The sequence below is a fragment of the Jaculus jaculus genome, chromosome 7, assembly GCF_020740685.1.
Source record: "Jaculus jaculus isolate mJacJac1 chromosome 7, mJacJac1.mat.Y.cur, whole genome shotgun sequence".
In the NCBI taxonomy this organism is placed as follows: Eukaryota; Metazoa; Chordata; class Mammalia; order Rodentia; family Dipodidae; genus Jaculus; species Jaculus jaculus.
This window is the reverse complement of record NC_059108.1, coordinates 98474632-98494786: the sequence shown is the minus strand read 5'-3', so window position 1 is coordinate 98494786 and position 20155 is coordinate 98474632. Positions and strand designations below refer to the sequence as shown.

Here is a 20155-nt window from a genome sequence, read left to right as displayed (position 1 = left end):
CCCCATCTCAATCAGTCTCTCATTTACTTTTGATGTCTTTTTTTTTTAAATTTTTTATTTTTATTTATTTATTTGAGAGCGAGCAAGAGAGAGAGAAAGAGAGAGAGAGAGAGAGAGAATGGATGCACCAGGGCTTCCAGCCACTGCATAGGAACTCCAGACGCATGCGCCCCCTTGTGCATCTGGCTAACGTGGGTCCTGGGGAATCAAGCCTCGAACCGGGGTCCTTAGGCTTCACAGGCAAGCGCTTAACCACTAAGCCATCTCTCCAGCCCAACTTTTGATGTCTTGATCTTTTCCTCCTCTTGTGATGGTCTTATGCAGGTAGTATCAGGCACTGTGAGGCCATGGATATCCAGGCCATTTTGTATCTGGAGGGAACATGTTGTATGAAGTCCTGCCCTTCCTTTAGCTCTTACATTTTTTCCACCACCTCGTCCACATTAGACACTGAGCCTTGGAAGTTGTGATGGAGATATTGCAGGACTGAGCACTATGGTCATTTCTTTCCATCACCATGATACCTTCTGAGTCGTCCCAAGGTCACTGCCATCTGAAAAGAGAAGATTCTCAACCAAAAGTTAAAGTAGCATTAATATAAGAATGTGAACATTAAGAGAAGTGCTTACTGGGCAGTTTGATAAGCATTGTATATACATTTGGCCAGACAACAGGAGATGTTACACCCCTAGGGCTTCTGACTACTCCTGTTTTAAGTTTTCAGTATCAGGGATGTATTCCCTTACCATGGAGCAAGCCTCCAGTCCACTTAGAGGGTAGTTGGTTTCCCCCATAACAGATGTGCCACTATTGTACCCATTGGCTCATTTGGCCTGGCTGACCAATTATAAGGCTTCCAGTGTCCGCTGATGAGTATCTTCACTGGTGATTTCTCTTTCTCCCATTGAACTGCATGCAGAATGGCTTCTTCCAGCTTTCTGTCAGCTGGTCTACATGGAGGAGGTTATCAGCTCAGTTCCAGCAAGATTTCTCAGTGGCCTTGCAGCCCAAGTATGTGGAGTCTTCAGCAATAGGGTCTTACCATCTATTCCTGGTAGGAAACCAAGGGCCTCGGCAATGGCCTATAATGTTTAGGGGGCATCAGGGATCTCCCTGGCCAACAACTCACTGGAAGATATCCCATCCCTGGCACTGAAAATTTTCTAGCAACAATCTACAGTTCCTGAATGTTCCATTGTCCAAAAAAGTAGGATTACATATGTTTTATTTATATCCTCTTAGATTTTGATTAGCTGCCCCTCCACCTTTCCTTTACTCAATCTCTTCCCCAGACCTCATTTTGGGCCTTTTCACCCCCATTAATCTATTCTTCTACTTACATATATGCAATACCATCCTATTAAGTGCCCCCCTCCCTTCCTTTCTCTTCCCTTTCTATCTCTTTTCTAGCTTTACTGGCCTCTGCTACTGAGTTTTTTCCTTCTCACACAGAAGCCCAGTCATCTGTAGCTAGGATCCACTTATGAGAGAAAACATGCGACACTTGACTTTCTGGGCCTGGGTTATCTCGCTTAGTATAATCCTTTTCAGATCCATTCATTTTCCTGCAAATTTCATCACTTCATTTTTCTTTACTGCTGAGTAGAACTCCATTGTATAAATGTGCCATATCTTCATTATCCACTCATCAGTTGAGGGACATCTAGGCTGGTTCCATTTCCCAGCTATTGTGAATTGAGCATCAATAAACATGGTAGAGCATACACTTCTAAGGAAATGAGATGAGTCCTTAGGATATATGCCTAGGAGTGCTATAGCTGGGTCATATGGTAGATCTATTTTTAGCTGTCTTAGGAACCTCCACACTGATTTCCACAATGGCTGGATCAGATTGCATTCCCACCAACAGTGTAGAAGGGTTCCTCTTTTTCTGCATTCTCGCCAGCATTTATGTTCGTTTGTTTTCATAATGGTGGCCAATCTGATAGGAGTGAGATGGAATCTCAATGTAGTTTTAATCTGCATTTCCCTGATGACTAGGGATGTAGAACATTTTTTTTTAGATGTTTATATGCCATTCGTATTTCTTCTTTTACTTCCATAGCCCATTTTTTAACTGGTTTGTTTGATTTCTTATTATTTAATTTTTTGAGTTCTTTGTATATCCTAGATATTAATCCTCTATCAGATGTATAGCTGGCAAAGATTTTTTCCCATTCTGTAGGTTGCTTCTTTGCTTTATTCACAGTGTCCTTTGCTGTACAAAATCTTTTTAATTTCATGAGGTCCCAGCAGTCAATCTGTGGCTTTATTGCCTGAACAACTGGGGTTATATTCAGAAAGTCTTTACCAAGACCAATATGTTGAAGGGTTTCCCTGACTTTTTCCTGTAGCACTTTCAGAGTTTCAGGTCTGAGGTCTTTAAGTGGGGAAAAATTGGAAGCTTTTCCACTCAAATCAGGAACAAGACAAGGGTGCCCACTGTCCCTACTTTTATTTAATATAGTTTTAGAAGTCTTAGCCATAGCGATAAGGCAAGAGAAGCACATAAAAGGGGTACAAATTGGAAAGGAAGAGATCAAGTTATCATTATTTGCAGATGACATGATTCTATACATAAAGGACCCTAAAGACTCTACCAGAAAACTGTTAGAGTTGATAAACACCTACAGCCATGTAGCAGGATACAAAATAAACACACAGAAATAAGTAACCTTCCTATATGCTAACAAACATACACAGAATGAAATCAGAGAATCACTCTCATTCACAATTGTATCAAAGAAAATAAAGTACCTTGGAATAAACCTAACCCAGGAAGTAAAGGATCTCTACAATGAGAACTTTAAAACACTCAAGCAAGAAATTGCAGAGGACACTAGGAAATGGAAAAATATCCCTTGTTCTTGGATCGGAAGAATCAATATTGGGAAAATGGCAATCTTACCAAAAGCAATCTACACATTTAATGTAATCCCCATCAAAATTCCAACAGCATTCTTCAAGGAAATAGAAACAACAATCCAAAAATTCATTTGGAATCACAAAAACCTCAAATATCTAAAATAATACTGAGCAACAAAAATGAGGCTGGTGGTATCACTATACCTGATTTTACCCCATAATAATAAGAGCCATAATAACAAAAACAGCATGGTACTGGCACAAAAGCAGGCATGTAGATCAATGGAACAGAATAGAGGACCCAGATGCAAGTCCAAGTAGCTACAGCCACCTGATATTCGATAAAAATGCCCCAAATACTCATTGGAGAAAAGACAGCCTCTTCAGCAAGTGGTGCTGGCAAAACTGGTTATTTATCTGTAGAAAGATGAAAATAGATTCTTCTCTCTTCATGCACAAGAATTAAGTCCACTTGGATTAAAGACCTTAACATCAGACCTGAAACTCTGAAACTGCTAGAGGAAAAAGTAGGGGAAACCCTTCCACATATTGGTCTTGGCAAAGACTTTATGAATATAACCCCAGTTGCTCAGGCAATGAAGCCACAGATTGACTGCTTGGACCTCATGAAATTACAAAGATTTTGTACAGCAAAGGACACTGTGAATAAAGCAAAGAGGCAACCTACAGAATGGGAAAAAATCTTTGCCAGCTAACATTTGATAGAGGATTAATATCTAGGATATACAAAGAACTCAAAAGATTAAACAATAAGAAATCATTTTCAATTTTTAAAAAAGTATTTTTGAGAGAGAAAGACAGACAGATAGAGAAAATAGGTGCACTTGTCCCAGGGCGTCTAGCCATAGCAAATGAACTTCAGACACATGTGCCACCTTGTGCGTCTGGTTTTATGTGGGTACCAGGGAATCGAACCTGGATCTTTTGGTTTTGTAGACAAGTACCTTCACTGCTGAACCTTCTCTCCAGGCCTACTCCATTATTTCTATAAATAATACTGCTGAAGTGAAATGGATATGTAAACCAAGCTGCAGTCCTGCCCTGCTTTCTGGAAACAATGAATCTATTTACTTATTTGCAAGTGGACAGAGAAAGAGAGTAGATGCTCCAGGGCCTTTAGTCACTGCAAACAAACTCCATATGCATGCACCACTTAGTGCATCTGGCTTTACATGAGTACTAGGGAATAGAAACTGGGCTATTAGGCTTTGCAGGCAAGTGCCTGAACTGTTGAGCCATCTCTGTAGCCCATGAATCTTATTTATTTTTTTGAGGTAGGGACTTGCTGTAGCCCAGGCTGACCTGGAATTCACTATATAATCTCAGGCTGGCCTTGAACTCACAGCAGTTCTCCTACTTCTCCCTCCTGAGTGCTGGGATTAAAGGTGTGCACCACCTTGTCCAGCTCTGATATTGATATATATATATGTATGTGTGTATATATATATATATATATATATATATATATGTTTTTTTTTTTACCTTTTTTTCATAGGTCACTGTATGTTACAATTTATATCTGTTACATTTTGTCTCACTGATGAAATCTTGGCAAATACACTAGTTTCCATGGTGGATATTTAGTAAAGGAGACTTCATTGCCATCACATAGCTTACTAATTATCTTTTATGGTTATGAAATATAAATCTTAAATATTTGATATATAATTTATATCTATTGCAGGTACAAAGATCTTTTAAATGTTTATTTACTTATTTATTTATTTGCAAGCAGAGAGAGAGAGAAGAGAGAAACACAGAGAGTGAGCATGCCAGGGCCTCCAGAGATTGCAAATGAACTCCAGATGAATGTGCCATTTTGTATATCTGGCTTTACATGAGCACTGGGGAATAAAACCCAGGTCATTAGGCTTTGCAAGCAAGTGCCTTAACTGCTGATCCATCTCTCCAGCCAAATTTGTTTTTAAAGAGAAGTAACCCTTTATTTCCATGTTTTCCAAATAAAGTTGACTTTTTGGTTGCTTTCTGGTGATCAGTCAAATAGACCAAATCCCATGTCCTCCTCTGACTCTTCCTTTGCTTCCACTTTGTCTGGGGCCTCAGCAGCAGCAGGAGCCGCAGTGGTGGAGGCGGCCACTGTGCCAGCACCCACAAATGTAGGTGGTTCAGCCAAGGCCTTGACCTTCTCCACAAGTGGGAGGGTGTACTCAGTCTCCACAGTCAAAGCCAGGACCTGCTTGTACCCCTTGATGATAGAATGAGGCACTGACGCAACAGTTGGGTAACCAATCTGCAGACAAACACTGGCAACATTGCGGACACCCTCCAAGAAGTAAGAATGCAGGGTATCCTTTGTGATGTCAAGCACTTCAGGGTTGTAAGTGCTGCCATTGTCAAACACCTGCTGGATGATCAGCCCAGAGGAGAAGGGGGAGATGTTCAGCGTGTTCAGCAGGGTGGCCTCGCTGCCTCCCACTTTGTCTCCAGTCTTGATGAGCTGCACGTCACTCAGTTTCAGTGGTACCCCTGGTAATTTTGGTGGTGACGCCTAAAGCCTGAAAGAAGGAGGTCTTCTTGGTCCCCAGACTGGTGTTCTGGTCAGGCAAAGTGACTTCCCATGGGGCAGTTGTACCAGTATGGGCAGCAGCTGGCACCTTATTGGCTAGCATCATGTTCCTCATCTCAGTGATGTCCGTCTTCATGAACACAAAGCTCAAATTCCCTCGGTTATGGGGCATCTGTTTCTCCAGAGCTGGGTGGTTCTCCAGGTGTCCTCGGATGGCTTTGAGCATCACGGTGTTCTTGTCCATCAGCAACACAGCCTTTTCTCGGAGAAACATGTGGATCTGCTGCACCTGCTTGGAGCCCACATTGTCTGCTCCCATGATGAAGCATTTTGTATAGTCATCCAAGAGTTGGATGGTCTTAAGGAAGAAGTTGGACATCCAGGTCACCCTGTCTTCCCTGGGCATCATGGCAGTGTGTCAGAGATTGCCACGCAGGGTTTAAAATATTTTTACTTATATATTTATTAGAGAGAGAGAGAGAATGGGCATGCCAGGGCCTCCAGCCACTGCAAACAAACTCTAGACACATGTGCCACATTGTACATCTGGCTAACATGGGTCCTGGGGAATCAAACCGAGGTCTTTTGGCTTTGCAGGCAAATGCCTTAACCACTAAGCAATCCCGCCAGCTCACCACACAGGGTTGAAAGACGGTGTCATTCTAAAGAGGACACCTAGCTAGAGAAGCCAGATTTTATTTTTAAGCTTTTTTTTTTTAAATTTTTTTTTATTCTTTTTTTATTTATTTATTTGAGAGGGACAGACACAGAAAGACAGATAGAGGGAGAGAGAGAATGGGCGCGCCAGGGCTTCCAGCCACTGCAAACGAACTCCAGATGCATACGCCCCCTTGTGCATCTGGCTAACGTGGGACCTGGGGAACTGAGCCTCAAACCGGGGTCCTTAGGCTTCACAGGCGAGCGCTTAACCGCTAAGCCAATTCTCCAGCCCTATTTTTAAGCTTTTTAAAAAAGCTGTTCTTGTGGGGTAGGGGAGATGGCTCAGTGTTTAAAGTGGTGAGCTCTGGGTTGAAATGAGGGCCCTTGTCTCAATAAATAAGGTTGAAAGTGATCAAGAAAGATACTAGACATTAGCCCCTGACCTCCACCAGTACCTGCATAGACATGCAAACACAAATCACACACAATTTTGTTCCTGAACTCTGGAAGTCTTATCTGTATTGACTTAAAAAGTCTCTAATTACACATTTAGTAAAGAATAGTTTTGCAGGGCGTGGTGCTGCATGCCTTTAAGTCCAGCACTTTAGAGGGAGAGGTAGGAGAATGACTGGGAGTTTAAGGCCACCCTGACACTACATAGTGAATTCCAGAGTTTAAGGCCACCCTGACATTACATAGTGAATTCCAGGTCACCCGGGGCTAGAGTAAGACCCTACCTCAAACAACAGAAAACAAAAACAAACACACAACCCCCCCCAAAACCCAGTTTTTTAACCAAATTAAGTAATAGGAATACCCTTTTAATTACATTATAAATTTCACCAGAAAGTTGAAAGGCTATAGTTAAGGCTATACTGAAAATTTTAAATTAGGGTAAAGTGAAAATTTCAATATTACCAAGTAGTTGAGCTAAATTATTGTATTACAGGCAAATGTGTGTTACATAACTTTTTGAGCTGTAGACAAGAAGAGTAAACATTGTTGCTCTAAAGGCATCCTTTATTTTCATAGTGAGAGACAGTGAATTTGTTGAATTACTAAATATTTTTTCTATGTTCTTAATAAATTTTTCAGACACCCAAGAGTATTAGAAATCAGTGTGAATTCTGTAAACTATTAAGAATGGTATAGCTTAAGAAGTGTTATGTAATTGAAAGGCACTATTAATGTTAACAAATGATTATAACAATTCCATTCATTGTTTGCTATATGGCATATACTGTGCTAGGTCCTTAGTAACTGCTAACTCATTTAATTCTCACACAAAGTTTTGGAGGTGATAATAGTTCTTCATTAGTACTGCAGCACACTTTAGGTACAGCATTGGTAACTGGCCAGAGGAAAGGAATTGAAGGGGAAGGAAAGGAATGCCACATTATTCAGGTTAGCTATTTGCTCAGTGTTTTGGGAAAGTTTGGTGGAAAGGGGAGCGAATGTCAAAAAATGGAAATAATATAGACTTTCCATTATTAATCTTTCATAGCTTTTGTTGTGTGTTATAGTTTTAATCTTTTTTTTTTAACTTTATTTTTATTTATTGGAGAAAGAAAGAAGCAGAGAGAGGGGGAAAGAAAATGGCGAATGCCAGGGCCTCCAGCCACTGCAAACAAATTCCAGACGCATACGGCCCCTTGTGCATCTAGCTTATGTGGGTCCTGGAGAATCGAACCAAGGTCCTTTGGCTTTGCAGGCAAATGCTTTAACCGCTAAGCCATCTCTCCAGCCCAGTTTTAATCTGTCTTGATTTCTATTCTAAATTTTTATTTTCCAAGTTAGGGTCTCACTCAAGCCTAGGCTGACTTGGAATTCAATATGTAATCACAGGATGGTCTTGAATTCACAGGAATCTTCCCTACCTCTGCTGATATTAAAGGCATGTGCCACTACACCCAGCTTCTATTGTAAATCTTACTAGTTACATGTATCTCTAACTTAACCTTATAAAAGGTTAAGAAAGTTTAAAATTTTTTTTAATATTTTATTTTTATTTATTTAAGAAAGAGAAAGAGAGAGAATGGGTACACCAGGGCCTCCATCCACTGCAAATGAACTCCAGACACATATACCACCTTGTGCATCTGGCTTATGTGGGCCCTAGGGAGTTGAACCTGGGTCCTTTGGCTTTATAGCCAAGTGCCTTAACTGCTAAGCCATCTTTCCAGCCTAGTTTAATTTAAAAAAAAAAAAACTTTATTTACTTATTTGTGAGAAAAGAGAAAATGGGTACACCCAGGCATCTTGCTGCTGTAAAAGAATTTCAGACACGTATACCACTTTGTGCATCTGGCTTTATGTGAATACTGGGGAATTGAACCCAGGGTGGCAGGCTTTACAAGCAAGGTCTTTAACTGCTGAGTGTCTTCTTAGCCCAGACTAAGAAATTTTGAGCTTACTTTAAAAATTTTATTGATGGGTATATGTTAGAGAAAGAGAGAGAACTGATGTGTGCTTCAGTGAATGTGTGAAGGTCAGAGGATAACCTCAGATACTGGTCCTCACCTTCCACCTTTTTGAGGCACAGCCTCTTGTCATCACTTTGTATCCTAGGCTAGCTAGCACATGAGCTTCCTGAGATTCTCCTGTTTTGCCTTCCATCTAGCTGTAGGCAAACTGGGATTACAGATGCATGCTACAGTGTCCAACTTTATGTGGGTCCTGGGGATCCAAACTTGGATGGTACAGCAAGTGTTGTTACCCACGGATCTTCTCTCCAGTCCTGAATGCTTACTTTCTTTTTTTTTAATTTTTAAATTTTTATTAACATTTTCCATGATTATAAAAAAATATCCCTTAGCTGGGCGTGGTGGCGCACGCCTTTAATCCCAGCACTCGGGAGGCAGAGGTAGGAGGATCGCCATGAGTTCGAGGCCACCCTGAGACTCCATAGTGAATTCCAGGTCAGCCTGGGCTAGAGTGAGACCCTACCTCAAAAAACCAAAAAAACAAAACAAAACAAAAATCCCATGGTAATTCCCTCCCTCCCCACCCCCACACTTTCCCCTTTGAAATTCCATTCTCCATCATCTGAATGCTTACTTTCATACCTTTAGTATATGAGTTTGGGTGATGCACAACACTGATATATTTTCATCTACTTCAATTTATGTTCCATGGCCAGTTTGTATTTATGATCTAATAAGAACTATAAATTTTTAAATTCAAACTTTATTGCCTCTCAAGAAGTAATCTATATAAGTTACCAAGATTTCACATCTACTGAAACCAAGTTTTTAAAAGTTTACAGGTTTTATTAGATTATAGATAGAGTTTAAGAGAAGGGTCAGGCATGGTATGCATGCCTTTAATTCCAGCACTTGGGAGGCAGAGGTAGAAGGATTGCAGTGAGTTCAAGGCCACCCTGAGATTACATAGTGGATTCCCGGTCAGCCTGGGCTAGAGCAAGACCTTGTCTCGGGAAAAAAAAAAAAAAAAAGAATTTAAGAGATAGAAGGAAGACAAAGCTCATGCCCAAGAGAGGGAATAAGTGGGTTCTTGGAGAAGCCTAGCAATATATAGCTCTTGCCCCAGGAGGCAAGAGGAGGTTTGAGAAGCCCATCTAGAGTGCCAGCTTTGAGCCTCTTCTAGGTTCTGAAAGGGGGGTTGAGTTGATCAGCCAGACAGATTTCTGGTTGGTGTCTCAGGAATCCCAATCTTCCAGGAAGGGTGTAGTCTTCTCAGAAGGAGCAATTGCCTCTTGTAGGGTGAAATCAAGATTTTAGTGGACAGGGTTAATTATGTAGCCTGGAGAGGTTACTACCACTGTGCAAGACTTGCTTTCTGTTGTGTTATTTCCAAAGCCAAGATACAATGATTCATGTTAATGACAGATTTCTTATTTTACTTTTGTTTCTCCAGAAACAATAAAAAATCATTCTCAAAGAAAAAGAAATTATGTCACTTTGTTCTGGTCAAATTATATCTTGTCATTAGTTGAATTACACTGTAAGAAATGTATTGTGAGAAAGGAATTTAATAAAAAAGAAGTTATGATAAAATACTGTCCTAAGATTACAATTTATTGACATTTTTGAAAGGCAGTTCTCCTTTCTCCTCTGCCTACTGGCTGTGGTTGTGAGCTCTGTTTATATGGTAGCAGTTAATTGCCTCCCAGCTGATTTCAGCACCACTTCTTGTGTGGCTGAGATGTCAATTAAGACTGATGCTAACCTCACAGGTTGGCCTTTATTATCTTGCTTTCAGACCTAAGATTGTGAAGTCTTCATCTCGCTTACTGTGGTTATTTTCTCAATGTGAATATGATTAGAAATGAAGCACAGTACCTTGTACTTTACCTTGTTAAACCTTTCAGATTGATACTGTTTACTCAAGATTGGCTCATCTAGTTCTCAGATGTAGAGCACTCTTAGTTTTCTGTACTACTAAAATTAAGAACAAAAATCTGGGCTGGAGAAATGGTGTCACAGTTAAGACACTTATCTGAAAAGCCAAAGGACCACAGTTCAATTCCCCAGGACCCACATAAGCCAGATGCACAAAGTGGTACATGCATCTGGAGTTCGTTTGCAGTGTCTGGAGGCCTTGCTGGCCCATTCTCTCATTCTTTGTCTGTCTCTCTCTCTCTCATTAATTAATTAATTAATTTAAAAAATAACAGAGGGCTGGAGGGATGGCTTAGCAGTTAAGGTGTTTGCCTGCAAAGCCAAAGGATCCAGGTTTGATTCCCCAGGACCTAGGGGTGCATACGTCTGGAGTTTGTCTGCAGTGGCTGGAAGCCCTGGCACATCCATTCTCTCTCTCTCTCCCTCTTTCTCTGCTAAATAAATAAAAATAGAATATTAAAAAAAATAACAAAAATCTGGCAGATATGTGGGGGGAATTCAGTCTATCATATCTACTAACAGCAGAAAAGAATGAATGATTATTCCCTGGATTTCCTCTTTATTTCATTTGAAAGCTGTGATACCATTTTTATCTGATCTGCACATTTATATCAACATGACCTTTGTAGTTTACTTTTGTTTTGCTGCTTGAAGACAGGATGTCATTATGTAATACTGGGTGGCTGGCCTGGAACTCACTGTGTAGCCTTAACTTCTGCCAAGTGCTAGGATTTGCTTTTCTGTTTCCTGCCTTCTCCCCGCCCCAATCCCAGGTAGGGTCTCACTCGAGCCCAGTCTGACCTGGAATTCACTATGTAGTCTCCAGGTGACATAAAATTTAAAGAGATCCTCCTACCTCTGACTCCTGAGGGCTGGGATTAAAGACAAGTGCCACCATGCCTGGCTTGCTTTACCGTTTTCTATTTGGAACAGTTATTGTTTCTGGTTTTAAAAGATTCAGAAATTATGAGCCTAAATAACTGAGGCAGTATAACATAATATTTAAGAATTTGGGAAACAATGTTAAGGTTTAAATCTTGACTTGGGCTTAATGGTTCTCTTCTAATTTCTTTTTTTCTTTTTTACAAAAACAAAACAACAAAAAACCTCACTTTATTTATCTTTTAGTTCTTCCAAAATTCAAAATATCAATCCTACTGCTAAGGAGAAAAACAAACAAACAAACAAAAAAAACACATAACATCTGAGGGACCCCCCCCACCTCTTCTCTTAAAGTCACAGAAGGAGGTGCAATGGGATAGGTGGGTGTAGTGAACCAGAAGGGGAGGATGGCAAGATAAATGCCCCCAATACTTTAAAAAGCTGTTCAATAGAAATAGTGATATAGGACAATGCAGGACAAATCAAAGTAAGGAGCAGCAGTGCCAAGGCTGTGCTGTAGACATGGCCTCCCTTCCTCTTTTCTTTTCTCAAGTCAAGGTATTTTAGGCCAAAGGCATGACTTGCCCTTTCCAGATCTATGTTGACTCAAGATTCACTTGCAGTGTATGAAGCATAACCATTCTTTCTCAGAAGCATCACAAGAGACAGTGACAATTATCCTTTAGCCCTGTACCATGTTGAATTTGTCAGGAGAAAAAAATAGAGCCAGGCAGCATCACTGCTTCTCACTGTCTTTCCAAGGCAGCAGAAATGCCTCAGAGTGTACAGCAGGCAAGAGACCAGGGAAGCTTAAGACAAAGGCATGAGTCAGCCCAATGTGCCTCATTAGCTCAGATGTGTAGTTATCACAAGTGTTAGCAAATTCCAAAAACCTTTTGAGTATCACAAATATAGAACGTAGATGTGAGGAAGGTCAAGGCAGTAGGACAAGCATGGAGGACTAAATCTGCTGGTCAAGAACCACGGGACAGCTGGATGTGATGGTTCAGGCCTATAATCCCAGTACTTGGGAGGCAGAGCAGGACTGCCACAAGTTTGAAGTCAGCCTGGTCTACATAGTTCCAGGACAGCCAGGACTACACAGTGAGACCCTGTCTCATAAAGCCAGGAAACAAAAAACAAAACGAAACAAAAAATCCCACCATGGTACAAATAGTTAATGGTCACCAGGTACCACTGTCTTGAAAATACAGTTTTGAGACACTAGAGATTAGATTAGCCATCGATGTCCTGGCAGAAGTGAACAGAAGAGAGGAATGAACGGTATTAACAGTGGGAGCCTCTGCCCTTCTTCAAGAATACCTCCTCCCTTTCCATCTGAATGGGGCCATTGGCACATGTCCTGGTGGACCTGGAATTCCCCGAGTAGATTGGTCCACACAAATGGCCCCCTAAACCCATAAACACAAATGGCAAAACTTCAAAGAAACCAAAAAGAAAAATACAGTTTCTATGTCATGGTAAATTTTTTAGGAGTTGTCTGGAGGAAGAATGGAGGCTCAGGAACAAAGTTCAAATGCTACTTCCTCTTTTTCTTAGGGGGTGCAGAGCTATGTCGGGAACCACGGTTAGAGCCATGTCCTGAACTGTGTACCGATGCCTTTCTCTTCCGGCTCATTCTTCGACTTTGTTCTTCTTCTTCCTCATAACGACTTTCACGGTCCGCTTTTCGGGCTTCTTCCTCCAGCTCATCCCAGTCTTTCCCACTCTCTTCTTCACTGCCCAGAGACTCCTTGGAATAGTCTGATTCTTCTGGTTCTGATGAATAATCTTCACCACTGTCTTCCTCCTCCTCTTCATAGTCATCCTCTATAGGGTTGAAAGTCTCATCTTCAATTTCAGATTCTGAATCCTCTTCCTCAGCATCACTTCCCTTACCCTCAGGTTCCAGGAAAGACCAGCCACCTTGCTCAAAAAAGCCCTCTGGGTCATCAACAATGGTCTTCATGATCTTAGTCCAGTTTAGGGACTGTACGCCTTCTGTGTACTTTAGGTCACAGGAATTCAACCATTCCTTGATGGGGTCAAGAGAGGCTACAGGAATGGCATTAATCATGGTAACTTTCTTGCTGTAATCCTTGTAGACAATTATTAAAAAATTATTAAAAAATATCAAAGTTCTTCAGGTGAAACTGGACCCTCTCAAAATGGATCAGCTCCACTTCATCCAATGTCACAACAAAAGGTGGCCATTCTGTAGCATTTACCAGTGCACTACTAGTGGGCTGAAGGAGGCAGGTACTCCTATAGGGAGCTCCATTAAGTTTGAGAGGCATCTGCCCAGGAAGCCTCTCCTAATTTCTTTATATGTAAAGTAGAAATAGTGATAAAAGTGTCTATCTGATATTCCTGCTCTGATAATGAAGAGAATTAATGTATCTTAGCTCGGAACTAAAGATATCTGCTCAAAATTTGGTGCCTTGTATTCTCCTTTGATAAACACCCATTTTTACTGTGTAAAGTTCAGAACCATGTAAAGGTAGATTACTAAGATGACCTTCCATGTGTTTATTTAGCATCAACGGTTAGCAACTCATGGTGTATATGGACCACCCACTCTCTTATCCAGTATTGTTTGAAAACATATCCTTGACATGCTACTTCATGTAAAAAAATTAAGATTATTATTCTTATTTTGTTTTTTCAAGGTAGCCCAGGCTTACCTGGAATTCACTATATAGTCACAGGCCAGGCTTGAACTCACAGCATTCCTTCCACCTCTGCCTCCTGAGTACCGAGATTAAAGGCATGCACCACCATGCCTGGCAGAGAGAGAGAAAGAATGGGCATATAAGGGTCTTAGCCATTGCAAACAAATGCTAGATGCAAGTTCCACTTTGTTCACCTGGCTTTTTGTGGGTACTGGGGAATCAAAGTTGGATTGTAAGTCATTATGGGCCAGGACTTTAATCACTGAGCCATCTCCTCAGCCCTAGGATTATCATATATTTTTAAAAATATTTTTATTTATTACAGATGAAGAGAGAAATAAGCAGGTAGAGACACAGAGAGAAGGAGAGAGAGAGAAAGAGAATAGGCATGCCAGGGCCTCCAGCCACTGCAAATGAACTCCAGATGCATATGCCCCCTTGTGCATCTGGCTTACGTGGGTCCTGGGGAATCAAACTTGGGTCCTTTGGCTTTGTAGGCAAATGCTTTAACCCTGGAGTACATGTCCTGATGCCAGCCCAGCTATAGCAGGGCATCCCTCTGGGAGACTGAGAGGATCAGCCCTGGGGTCCAAGTTGTGGCTGGCCAGCCCTGTGGCTGAGCCTTAGGCCAGGGGAATGGTATCCCTCCAGGAGCCCCTGGGCCAGGCTCCTGGGGAGGGAGAAGGACTTCAGATTGTGAAGGTAGAAGACTGCTCCTGGGAGCAGGAATCTGTCCAGGAGGTGGACAGCCGGGATTCAGAATCCTGCCGCCAGCGATTCTGTCAGTTCTGCTACGGGGATGTGGATGGTTCACACGAGGCCTTCAGCCAACTTTGGGAGCTCTGCTGCCCCTGGCTGCTGCCTGAGCTGCGTACCAAGGAGCAGATCCTGGAGTTTCTGGTGCTGGAGCAGTTCCTGAGCGTGCTGCCGGGGGAGATCCAGGCCCGGGTGTGCGGTCAGCACCTGGGGAGTGGTGAGGAAGCTGTTGCCTTGGAGGAGGACCTACAGAATCAGTTACTAAAAGCCTGGCCACAGGATGTACCCTCAGAGGAGGAGGATCCCAGGCTGCAGGCCCCGGCTCACAGGCCAAGGGGCCTCTCCTGATGGCAGCAATCCAGGGACAGCCGCCTGCAGCCCAGAAGCAGCACAGCCACTGTTTGGGATCCAAAAGCCAGAGTGAAAGGCCCCCACTGGAAGAGGCGGTGACCGCAGTGTCATCCGGCAGGCTGCAAGGTGACTGTGTCCTGGAACCCCGAGGAAGCTGAAGCCTGGGAGACCCAGCCAGGGCAGCCCTGGGTGGGTTGGTGGGGGCCAGACGCGGGCGTCCTCCCACACGCCACCGGCAGTTCCGGGATCTGGCGACCGAGAAGTCGCACAGCTGCGGGCAGTGTGGGAAGTGCTTCCGCTGGGGCTCGGATCTGGCCCGGCACCAGCGCACGCACACAGGGGAGAAGCCGCACAAGTGCCCCGAGTGCGACAAGAGCTTCCGCAGCTCCTCAGACCTGGTGCGACAACAGGGCGTGCACACGGGCGAAAAGCCCTTCTCGTGTTCGGAGTGTGGCAAGAGTTTCAGCCGCAGCGCCTACCTGGCCGACCACCAGCGCATCCACATCGGCGAGAAGCCCTTCGGCTGCAGCGACTGCGGCAAAAGCGTCTCGCTGCGCTCCTACCTGCTGGACCACCGGCGTGTGCACACCGGCGAAAGGCCTTTTGGCTGCGGCGAATGCGACAAGAGCTTCAAGCAGCGGGCGCACCTCATTGCCCACCAGAGCCTACACGTTAAGATGGCCAGCCGGTAGGCTGAGCTGCCAGTAGGCACCGGAGCCACCCAGCAAGGCAGGTGCCCTGTGACTCCACAGCTCCTCTTCCTCCATCCCCCTCGGGGACTCTCCATCTGTGTTCAACCACTACCTGGCCTGCCTGCTCCCAGGATCCTGCCACCTTGTCTAAACCTTCATTGTCCTGATTTCTCTTGCACTGTAGTTGCTTGGAGCCTCAGCACTTTTCAGCAGGGCATGGGGTAGTGGGAAGGCTCAGTTATGGCCTAGGGTCCTTCCCTGGAACCCTCAGACTAGCTTGGCCAGAGGCTGACTTCCCCGATGGGTCTATGGGCCCGGCCCTCTGTCAACCTGTGCCTTCCAGGAGGGGCTGGCCTCTGTCCCCAGGGAACAAGGGGGCTTTGAGAGGCCTGTGGAAGAGGCCTTGAAGAAGACTCCCTATCCCAGGTGAAGCCGCAGTGGTTTTCTGACCTTCCCCTCCTGCTTCGCCTGCTCTCTCCTGCCCTGGCCACAGGAAGTTGTGTGCTTGCCCTGCTGAGAAGCCCTGCTAGGCTCCTGCAGGTGCGGAGATGGTAGAGTGGCTCTAGCAACAGGGGCCAGCCCTGGAGACCAGAAACAGGGTGAGCAGAGGTGGTCTTTGTTGTACTTAACACTAGCACTCCATCAGCACTTTGCTGCTAACTCTTCAAGCACTGCATTTCTTTTCCTTCCTCTTCTTCCTCCTCCGCCTTTTTTTTCTTATTGTTTGGTCTGCCTCATGTACAGATTTGCATTAAACAGGGACAGGCCAGGGACTCTCCAAAGAGGCTTAGCCCAGTGGGCCCCAGAAAGGTTTGAATAAACGTGGACACTTCAAAAAAATTAATTATTTTATTAGTTTTGTACACATTGAATACAGTCAAGTTGGTACCATTGTTAGGCTCATTCATGTCCTACCCCCTCGCCCTGGCCCCTTCTCGTTGAGGTATATGGGTCATGCACTGTGGAGTTAGCCCACAGTTATGGGCCCTTTGTTTTTATAATGGGACAATATCATCACATTGAGTGAGGTCCTTGTAGTTTATCACAGGTTCAGGCAGAGCTAGGTGGTGCACGAGAACCTGATTGGTAGCAACCTTAGCAATGTTAGTTATTTGTTGTCTGAGAAATTTGATAAGGCAGGGGGCCACAAGTAACAGGGTTCCTATAGCCAGGAGGGGGCCAAAGAAGGGGAGGAGCCAAGGGAATAAGGGGTTAGAGAACCAGGTGGTGGGGTTGTCAAATTTATAGTGGCCGAGTAGTTCCTTGCAGAGTTTTTGAGGGTTTTAACATTTTCTTCAACAACATTTGATTGATTGACAAAAAAAAAAAAAAAATTCTCCCAAGACCACACATCCCCCATGTTCAGCAGTGATGAGGTCTAAGTTTCTATAGTTTTGGAGCACCACACCTGTAAGAGAGTTTATTTGTCTCTAAAGAGACTTGAGGCTGTTGGTAGTGGATACCATGGCCTGGCCAAGCTTGTCTTGGAAGTCCATTGTGAGGTGGTTGGTTTGGACAAGAGTGGCTCCTGCAGCACTGGAGGCATCCAGGGACAGCTTCATGCAGAGGCCCAGCAGTGAGGGGATGAAAATCTCTCTTGGTCAACGTGGGCGGAGTTTGTTTATAGGCTGCTGCTTCTTCCTTGTAGAGATACATCTGTGGAACAATCAAGACTGGGGAACAGTAAATGGAACAGGAAACATTTATGCATGGGGTGATTAGCCCTTCACACCATAGGAGAGCAGGTGTCTTGACACAAGTTGTCCTGGTTATGGAAATATTGAGGAGACATTCGTTTTGGTCAGCTTAGAGCTGGACAGGCAAAGGGGCATACCTTGACTGGCCTCAAAGAGGGGACTATCAATAAGGTGCATTTGGGAATAGTTCATTGTAGATGTGGGGTATTCAAGGGTGGCATTAACAGGGACTGCAGTTAGCAGGGGGTGGGTGGTGGATGCACAAAAGAAGCAGTTAGAAGCATTGGGGTGGTAGTAAAGGGGAGAAGGTTGTACATATATTGGATGTCTTGTGCCCAGGGTATGGTGGCTTGTGTCTTTTCTGTGACTTGTTTTTCCTGTGAAACAGTGCGGTGGTGAGTAAGAATTGGGCAGGGGACAGGAACAAGGCTGTCTGGAAGTATGAGCGTCTGTGGAGGAAGATAGTGAGAGGCCATGAGGATAAAGTTTTCCTGTCATCCCCACCCGCCAACATTCATCCCACGGTTCTGGAATGGAAAGTATGCATTGTCTATACATTTTCCTCTAGTTCTCAACACTGCAGCAAAGGCCTGTGCTAAGGAGGCAGCCTTATGTGAGGCAGTCCTGATATCCTGGGTAGCAACTATCCATTTATCATAATGTTCATCCTTAAGGCCTTGGCAGACCAGTCTACACTCTGAGGTCATGCCCTCCCAAATGATGTTTTTGAGGAAGAGGTCCCTGGTGGTTGGGCCGAGCATTTTTCTTTCTAAATTCATTTTTGTTCTTAATATGAAATCAGAGAAGGTTTCCTCTTGTTTTTTGACAGAGGAACAGCAAGGAGGAGGTGTTGTCTTGGGGACTAGAAGGGGGTAGTTATTCTATCCCATGCCTGGAGAGAGCACAGAGGTGGACTTGGTCATAGTGCCCTGGGGGCTACTGGGCCTGCTGGACTCCTGTGGAAAAATCAAACTCATGGCGATCCTCCTATCTCTGCCTCTCAAGTGCTGGGATTAAAGGCATGTGCCACCACACCTGGCTTTCTCTTCTGTTTTGATATCTTTTTTTTTTCTTCCTATTATGAAAGCCTTGTTTAGGTAGTATCAGGCACTGTGAGGTCATGAATATCAAGACCATTTTGTGTCTGGAAGACATCATTGTCTTTCTTACTCTTCCTTTGGCTCTTACATTTTTTCTACCACCTCTTCCACAATGGACCCTGAGCCTTGTAGGGTGTGATAGAGATTTCTTAGTGCTGAACACTCCACTGTCACTTCTCAGCACTATTGATGAGTTTTTAAAATTTATTTATTTTTACTTGAGACAGAGAGAGGGAGGGGTAGAGAGAGAGAGAGAATAGCCACACCAGGGAATCTAGCCACTACAAACAAACTCCAAACACATTGCCACCTTGTGCATCTGGCTTACATGGGATCTAGAGAATCGAACCTGGGTCCTTAGGCTTCACAGGCAAGTGCCTTAACTACTAAGCCATCTATCTATCCAGCCTTACTAGGAGTTTTGAGTAACCCCAGTGGTCATTGCCATCTATTCTCAGTACTCCTTTTTTTTTTTTTTAAAAAAAAGTTTTTATTTAATTTGAGAGAGAAAGGCAGAGAGAGAGAGAGAGTGGGGATATGAATAGGTGTGTCAGGGCCTCCAGTTGCTGCAAATGAACTCCAGATACATGTGCACTTTGTGCATCTGGCTTATTTGGGTTCTGAATAATTGGACTTGAGTCCTTTGGCTTTGCAGGCAAATTCCTTAACCATTAAGCTATCTCTCCAGTCCTCTCAGTAGTTGTTGTAAGGAATGAACATTAAGTCATTCCATCCAGTATAATGAAAAGAGTATACATAGATGATCTTTACCAGAGTCCTTTCTTTTCTATTGTAAAATTTTTGTTAAAAGCTGGACATGGTATTGCATGCCTTTAATCTCAGCACTTGAGAGGCAGATGTGGGAGGATTGCCATAGTTTGAAGCTACCCTGAGACTATATAGTGAATTCCAGGTCAGCCTGGGCTAGAGCAAAATCCTACCTCAAAAGAAGCAAACAAAATTATTTTTTGTTAAATTTTTCATTATTCTAGAGGAACATAGCTGATGTATGAACTGAACAGAATACTTCATGCATTGGTTGATATGGTCAGAAAATATTTGCCAGGTTCTTATGGCCCAGATGTAGGACAGTGTAGTGGAGAAGTACTGTGGGTATATCAGCTAGCAGCTTTGTGAAGCACCTTAGCAACCTGCATTTCTCCCCAAACCACTGCCACTCACCTGAGTCTGGACATGCCTTGTGATTCTCTGTGGGTCCCTGGATCCTCCAGGCTGTGTTTCCTGAAGGCATCCAGGCAACCATGGAGAGAGCAAGATCGTGGGCGCTTGGAAAGAACCACTTCCGGGAGGCATTTTCTGTGAACAGTTCCATTTATTCAATAGGGAAGTAGGTTTATAAGCAGTTAGTGGCAAGAGGGTCCTAAGGGGATTGGTAGGTTCAGAGTTACTAGCTGATGACTAGGAACGGTTATTCCAGCACATAAGGAGAGAGTCAAGTGATCTACAAAGTGTTGGGAAGAGGGTCTCAGGGGGATGAGCTGAGTGAAGGCTGCTGGCTGATAAGGAATTTCCTAGGCAACTGGCCAAAGGTCATAGGGTTATGGGTAAAG

At 43.6% G+C, this 20155-nt stretch overlaps 1 protein-coding gene and 3 pseudogenes across 2 annotated transcripts in view; 2 read left to right on the top strand and 2 right to left on the bottom strand.

Moving 5' to 3' along the window:
* The window catches only part of Klhl28 (kelch like family member 28), a 35068-nt gene that overhangs the window by 2975 nt on the left and 11938 nt on the right, over nt 1-20155 (top strand). Inside the window, exon 2 of one of the 2 annotated variants that reach the window (XM_045155040.1) lies at nt 17873-18023. The exons of the other annotated variant lie outside the window; for it this stretch is intronic. The gene's annotated coding sequence lies outside the window, so the exon portion shown is untranslated. The remainder of the gene's footprint in view (nt 1-17872; nt 18024-20155) is intronic. 2 annotated transcript variants of the gene reach the window in all.
* Nucleotides 4880-5819, bottom strand: LOC101606801 (annotated as a pseudogene).
* Nucleotides 11991-13613, bottom strand: LOC101599312 (annotated as a pseudogene).
* Nucleotides 14625-15787, top strand: LOC101599017 (annotated as a pseudogene).